General features: G+C 34.6%; 1 long non-coding RNA gene across 1 annotated transcript; it reads left to right on the top strand.

Moving 5' to 3' along the window:
- Positions 1–6,749: 6,749 nt before the first annotated feature.
- LOC132561031 (uncharacterized) lies at positions 6,750–8,183 on the top strand. Its single transcript, XR_009554681.1, has 3 exons — positions 6,750–6,822; positions 7,248–7,349; positions 7,829–8,183. It is a non-coding gene; the product is annotated as an uncharacterized LOC132561031 (long non-coding RNA).
- The last annotated feature ends 122 nt before the right edge of the window (positions 8,184–8,305 follow it).

The following is an 8,305-nucleotide window of genomic DNA, read 5'->3' as shown; positions in this document are numbered from 1 at the left end:
AGCTGTAATATTTGATTTGTTATTTTTCTTTTTTTAAAGTCCTTAAATCGCAGAAAGAGGACCTCCAAGTTGGAATTCACATATACTGGACAAAATAAGTTAAGGATCATAAATTGTGACCATAATATCTTTAAAAATTCAAATCATGTATTGCCGGTAATTGCACTCGTAGTTTCTCCAATATGTACCTAAAGTCATGTCAAAGGTGAAAGCACGTGCATCTGAAGGTCTTGCCGTTCCGCTCTAGTTAACTATGGTGGTGTGAAAAACTGACTGGTCTATTACTACAGAGGAATCTTGCAGGTTTTGATTCTGTTACTTCTAAGCTAAAAAAAGTTGAATTTGGAAACATTTAATCAATTTGTAACGAAAACTTGAAAAACTAATCATGCGAAGACATTTAAATGATATGGAAGCCGCGCGAGCTATAGGGCTCCTTCAAGCTGGTCAAACTCAACGAAATGTGGCGGCACAGCTTCATGTTTCTCAGAGCGTGATTAGTAGGCTATGGAATCGCTATCAACAGACAAATAACGTCCGTCAACGCCCCAGATCTGGACGACCACGCTGTACGACAGCCCGACAGGACAGATTCATTTGCATCACGGCACGACGTCAGCGGTTTTTGAGTGCTCCTGTCTTGAATCTTCAGTTTCAGCGTGCTACAAATCTAAGGATTTCATCCCAGACAATCAGAAACAGACTCCATGCCTCTAATTTACGAGCTAGAAGACCAGCAGTCCGACCAATTTTATCCAGAGGTCATCGACAATCCAGACATCAATGGGCCATTCATCATTTGAATTGGCAATTACGTCATTGGAGAAATGTTATGTTCACAGATGAGTCTAGGTTTTGTGTTGACTTCCATGACGGTAGGAGGAGGGTATGGAGAACCCTAGGAGAGCGCTATGCAGACTGCTGTGTTGTCCAGCATGATCGCTTTGGTGGTGGGTCAGTGATGGTTTGGGCAGGGATCAGTGTTGACTTCCATACAGACCTCTACATCATAGACAATGGATCTTTAACAGCTGTTCGATACAGGGACGAGATTCTACACCCTATAGTAAGGCCCATTGCAGGAGTTGTTGGCCATGATTTTATTCTGATGGATGATAATGCTCGTCCTCACCGTGCTCGTGTGGTCAACGACTATCTTCAACGTGAAGCAATCGTTCGCATGGACTGGCCAAGTCGTTCTCCTGATCTGAACCCTATCGAGCATGCTTGGGACACCTTGCAACGCCGGGTTTCAGCTCGACCTAATCCGCCACAGAACCGCCAACAGCTTATGATTGCTCTGCAAGAGGAATGGCAGCGCATCCCACAGATCAGCCACCGACGACTAATAAGGAGCATGTGCAGACGTTGCAGGGCAGTTATTGATGTCAACGGAGGTCATACTGCCTATTAAACTGCCAATTGCAGTTTAATGAGTTTTTCTTGTCTACATGATTAACTTGCTCTACTTCCTCTTACACTTTGATTTCAAGGGTGCTGTTACTCAGGGTTATCTGCTCTTGGTAGCAATTACCACAAATGAATTTGTTTTGTGTAATTAAAGACTAAAATGAATGTTCTGTCATTAAAATTTAAAATATAATCATATTATTATTTGTATGTAAAACTGCACTGTTTCAAGTTTATGATCCTTAACTTATTTTGTTCAGTATATGTTAATATATTGAGAATTTTGCCCACAATCCAGCTTAAAGTGAACTTGATGTTATTTATAATATTTTGGGTGACAATCCAGGAAATGTGATTTAAAAATTCCGAAAGGTCTCTATGGACTTGATTCGACATATTCTGTACTGAGTTTTCTCTTGTTGGCAGCCTCTTGCCTGTCGTCATCTAAAATACAGATGCGCGTTCGCGTTAAATCGTCCTAAATAAAAAAAAACATTACAAAGCACATGGTCAGAAAGAAATATGAATAAAAATTTTATTTACGTTCTCACATGAGCACAGGTTTGAGCATGAGCATGCCTTTGGTTTAATAAATAATGAAATAATCTGGATTGAAAAGATATTGTTCAAAGAGATAACTGTGATAACCAGTGGTAACTGCTAATGTTCAATAATGAATTAAACAGAATTGGGATCATTCTTTACCATTTCCGAATTCAGATTCAGATTAATTTCTTTTGAATGTTACTTTTGCCTTCAGAGCTCCTGTTTTTTCAATGACAGCAGTGTTTTACTAACAACTGTTTAAATATTACTAACCTTTGAACAGCTGGGTCCTGGTGGTTAGATCTAAGACCATTATCTATCGTAACTGCAGTCTCCTGTAGATTATCCCATACACACTGAAAAATAATGCCGTGTTATGAATTTTATGTTACAAAAGTTAATCTAAATCTCCTTTAGTTATTAACGATGATCTAAACATATATCCCATTAACAAAACCGAATCTTTTAAAGCTATTTCATGACATTATCAGTATTCCAAATTAATGCTTATGATTTACCTTTAAAAACAAGAATTAAATTCATCTGGCCTTATTCTCCTTGAACTTTTTTCAGAATTTTCCGTCTTTCTTTTGTTGATATTTTACTCTAGTTTTATGGTATATGAGTTTGGAATATGATTCTGATGACATGTTGATATTTTCTTCTTAATGTCTGTTCTAAAACGAGAAAAGAACAAAATCATATAAAGCTGGGGCAAATATGTACAAAAGAGAGATTTACACGGAGAACCATGAAAAAATACAAGGACAATAAGACCAGGCGTTCAGGAAGACTACACGTCTTCTGTTTCACCGACGGATACCAGTCATGTAAGTCTTGGTCAATCCAAATTGATAATGTCACGTTCTCAAAGAAAAACAAAGTATACTGTAAAAGAACCAATCGGCAAACTAACGAGAATCAAACACGTCCTGCTCCTTATAACATAAATAAATAGAACCTTTCTCAATGAGATCACTATTTATGACCGTAATATTTCCCCACATTTTTCGTCAGCCTGCATCTCTCAAAAACCTGCAATATTAGTTTGTCTCTCAGTTGTCAATCTCTTGCACGGTAATCATGATATTGGAATTAGGCCCTTGAACATCGAAGTAAATGCGACATGTAAACACTTTGGGCTGGGAATGCAGGAATATTGTTATCCACAAATGGAAAATGCATAATCGAGAAATTGAAATCACCCTGTTTATCACACCGCTTGGTAGAAAGCTGTCCATGTTGGTTTCGTTGAAGGAAAAGATCGAGATAAGCAGCCGATGTAGAAGGATTTCGAAGAATCTGTCGTGTATACGATGGACGTGGTCTAGCAAATTTCTTGTTATCTAAGGACAAGACGACATCATCTGAAAGTGCAAAAGTGAAATGAAGGACTTAGGTTCTGTGTCTGTTTTGTTAGGCTCTTCAATACATTCAGGCTCGCATAAAAAAAACAACGGTAAGTCAGCAAACAATTATTTCCCAAAGACATGCCAGTGGTTAGATACAGTGGAGCCAAGGAATGACTTTAAACTGTATAATATAGCTTTATTTCCGTTCTTAGCTTCGTCAGTGATGCTATGGGCCTATTTTTTGATGAGTAGAAGGCGACAGAGGGAAATTTGATAGAAAGAAAATCAAAATCTATATGAAGAGGTGTACAAGCCCCACACCTCTATACATTTCGTAATTTTCATACATCTAATAATTTTGAAACAACGTAATATGATGAATTCTTACAAAGCACGCTACACAGTCCCGAATAGAATACAGATATACATCCACAATGCATTTTATTGTGTTTTTCATGATCATGTTTATGAATTTTGTAACATTAAAAAGCCTCTATCAAACACAAGACTGAAAGAAGTAAATATTGTGTACTTTTGTAACCCTAAAAATCTTATTCGCAATTGTGTGGCTGGATCGATTGCACAAAAGACCAAAAATATAGGCCATTCTGTGTTATACTTAATGAAGTATATTTCTCAAAATGGGAATATGACAGCTCTGTTAGTGGAAGAAATGATATACCAACAAATATATGAAGTGTATAGATTTAATTTGGGCTTAACCCTTCTAATCCACCAGAAAGTATTGTCTGTTGTGATAGGAGTGAGCATTTTGACAACTGCACTGACTGGATGAGGTTTCTTTCTCCATTTACCTCAGCATTTTGAGAAGTTATTAGAGTAAATACACAATCACAACAACTTCTTCTAAATACACCACTGAACGCAGCAAAAGCTACCCGTTTTGTTAAAAGTATATTTTATGAACATCATGCGGCTGTCTGAAACACTTGGACATTCCACGAATGACGAAAGAGTTTATGTTGCATTTTCAACCATAACCATAACAGTCCACATATGTCAGAATATCGGCCTCCTTTTCATAAATATAAACAGAATGTGACGAATATAAATGTCTATATATACCATGGAAAAACCAAGCCTCATCACACACCGTGTCCTTCCGCACAGAAAAACTGTGTCAAAGTAATAATCTTCCACTAGAATACATATTGTACAACAATTCTATGTGAAAGTGTATGTGCATGTGTGTTTTAGAAAATATCGTATCAACTGATCTAAAATGACCTGATCCTGATGAACTTAATTGCATTTGTCGTAAAACCGGAAGTATAACTGTGTCTGAACTACTTTTTCACAACTTGGACTAATCCTGTCAGAGCTGGAAGGACTTTCTTGTTATTTTTCCGTTGTAGCGGTAAGTACAGAATTTCTAAACTCTGAACAGCGATATTAACTAGACTCCGATGTCACCTTGAAATACACAATATTTCAGGAGAATGAAGATGTTTCCAAACGATGTGAGAAAATAACTTTAAGATCGGTATTTTCGTTTTAGTAAACGTTTCTATTCATGACATTATATATTAACGCATATGATCTTTTCAATTTAACATTTTGAGAAAGTATATTTCATGTATTTACATTTTGTTGTCTCATTTGAAAGAAATATAATCATATTTCCATTATACATGTATATATACATTTAGACTATTTTTAACTACACGTGATACGACTGCCATAATTCACATTCTGGTCATGTGATTTTGTTTATTTGCTTTTTTAATGCGATGTTATTCAATGACCTACCCCCTTGTCCATGCAACAGGAAACTCACAAATATGCCGACATGGCATATGATACTACATTATGTACTAGATGTCTATTTATTTATAATCTTATCTCTACCACTTCTAAACGATTAAATATTTGGGCTTGGTTACATGTGTGTAATCGACAATTCCAAACTAACAATGAATAACTGCTCGTCAGGTATAATGACACGAAGAAATCATTTTGGTTTCGCACATGCAAATGTAACTACCTCCCTCCCTCCCACCAACATACCAATTATAACCCACCAACATACCCACTCAACTAAGATTGTTTCTGGGGCTTTTTAGCTATGATAAGGACCTAAAGGGAAACATCAATAGCAATTGAGAAAAAAAATCAAGAACGATAAAAAGATATCAAGAAGCAAATAATGAGCTGCATTAACCCTAAAATAGAGTTTATTTTAGAAATTGTAATATTTTAAAAAGTTAACCAAATACATATGTATATTCTAAATTATCTGTTACAATATGAGAAATTATTACAACTTTTAATGATCTTCAAATTGCAGAAATTTGAGAGCTGTCCTGAAATGGATAGAGGGTTACAAATGTGGCAACTTCCTCCAAAGATTACTAATGGAACAATGTCTGTGTGCTGCAAATTTATATATATATTCACTTAGGAAATAACATATACAAACATCACAGTTCACCAGAATATCATAATCCAATTTTTTTTATTTGTTTTTTTTATTAAATTTACTTTTATTTGACTTTTTCCATCATGCCTTTATCACTATATCCGAGATCAAATATATCAGTAGAATCTGATGCCACAAATAACGGTGAAAATATTGAAGAAAGTAGGACAGAAAATCTTGGCAAAGGTTTGGCAGAGGCTTCTCACAAGCATCCAAACAGCACGGAAAGGACAAAAAGTGAACACAAATTCCAAGATTACACGGTATGTTTTGTTCATGTAGTTGACTTCCTTTCACTGATATAGAATTGTGTTTTGTTGTCTTTCTTTTTTAGATGTTTACATTATTTCAAAACATGACAGTGACAATACATGTATCCATTCAATTCATTTTTTAACATCTCCTTCGCCATCATCATCATTATCATCATCATCATCATCATCATCATCATCATCATCATCATCATCATCATTACCACCAACACTATCATCGTCGTCGTTGTCCGACCCCATCCCGACCAAGACATAACTTTCTCATTTCGATTATGATAAAGACAAAAAATTCCCTTTGATATCAGGCTTACACAAATATTTTCTCTAGGGCTAGTTCAAAAAGACAGAAAGAGAAAACAACTGGTGTTATCAATGAATGCATTGAACATTAAAATATTCACAAATTTTAGCAAAAATGATGCGATTTCTTAAAATATTTTTAAACCAAACATTTAAATCAAACAGTATATGTATATACATATATATATATACACATAATTCTAGATATCTTCAAACTTTACTACATTTTCGGATTCCTTTTTCATTTAAAAATATTTTCTCTTTATATTTAGAATCACAACTCTTCTAAAAATGGCGGGGAGTCAATTTTGAATTTAGATGGAGAATATTGAATAATGTATACATTCTATTATTTAAATGGTAAACTGTCACCCTTTTATGACACATACTTATATATTCATTCATATTTTTCAGGGTCAGGATTTTCCTCGCTATGTGAATTTTGATAATGACCAAGATGCAAAAGGTGTAAACACAGTTGATGAACAGAGTTGTTTTGCAGGTACTTTACTGAGTATAAAGTATGCTTAGTTCTAAATTTAAATATATCTCATTGTCATATTAGAATGTCAAACTTATAAGTGGCCATTCCCTACATAGATATACACAATTATGAAATAACAATAGTCACATGATAAAACATAACAATGTGAAATATGACGAGATTAAACAACCAATCTATCATGTTTAGTTCTACTTATAGTTTACGAGAGAGAGAGAGAGGGTGAGGGTGAGGGAGAGACGCTGGGTTATTTCAAAAACGGCATAGAATTCGAGAAATCGATAAGAATTAGTTTTTTTTCTATAATTCTATAATTAATATGTTTGTATACATTTACTGTATCTTAAATAATTATAACACGCTGTATCTGCTACGCTGTGAACAGTTTATCTTCGATAGTAATATTGAAACATCTTTGTCCACAGATGAAATTAAAAAGACAGGCAGATCGCAGACGAAAGCCTTTGGAGGACACGATCCAAACAGCGTCGTTAGAGTAGGGGCGGTAAAAAGCATAACGCTCCAGGGTAAATATAATGAATTAATCATTAGGTCTTCTGACTAGAATACCGTTAATCTGGTTGTTAACAAGGGTCGAAATTTTCACACTTTTCATTTAATACACATTAAATTTTAACCAATCAAACTTTCACAATCTGGGTGTAAAAGGACATGTAATACATATTTGTGTCATTATTATTTTACGGGTTAAATTTTTGCGATCACTTTAATGTACCGCGAAACAGCGAAAACATCATCACCGCGAAAATAACCAGTTTTACGGTAGGTGTAAATGTCTTTTAGGAAAGATGCATACTGTATGATATCTTATCTCGAAAAACGTATTGATTAAAGGATTCTTTATTTCTGAAAATAATATAACAATTTGTTATCATTTTATTAAATTTGGATATCAAGATCCTTTTCTTCTTTATAATTTTCAAACTTAATTTTGGATTTTTGAAATTTTGATATAGTTCTCAAATTGGTTTTTATATTGGAACAGGAATGGAGCATATGAAGAAGGAAAATCGGGAACTGAGGGACAGAGAGATGTGTAAAATATGTCAAGCTAATAAGGTTGTCATCGCGTTCGTTCCTTGTGGCCATCTTGTTTGTTGTGAGAGATGTGCTGACAGAATCTCGGAGTGTGTGAGCTGCAAGAGTGTCATCAACAAGCGTGTTCCTGTTAGAAATGAATAGACAGATGCCTGGTGTAGGGTAATCCTAGGAAAGCTACTTGTTAGGATCGTATGAAAAACCATTTGTTGGAGGAAAATAAAATATCGTCCTTATAGATGATACTATTCGAAACTGCAAAAATATTCTGGAAAAATGATAATAAAAATACATCAAAACAATACAGGAAAAAAAGAAATGAAAAACAAAAAAAAAATAAAGATAAAAAAAAATAATACAACAACAAAAGGGAAGAAAAAAAACAAGAAATGAAGTCAATAAATGATAGATAAGATATATCATA

The sequence above is a fragment of the Ylistrum balloti genome, unplaced genomic scaffold (genome assembly GCF_031769215.1).
Source record: "Ylistrum balloti isolate Yb309-2 unplaced genomic scaffold, AGI_CSIRO_Ybal_v1 Utg371138, whole genome shotgun sequence".
NCBI lineage: Eukaryota > Metazoa > Mollusca > Bivalvia > Pectinida > Pectinidae > Ylistrum > Ylistrum balloti.
This window is presented reverse-complemented; position numbering and strand designations above follow the sequence as displayed.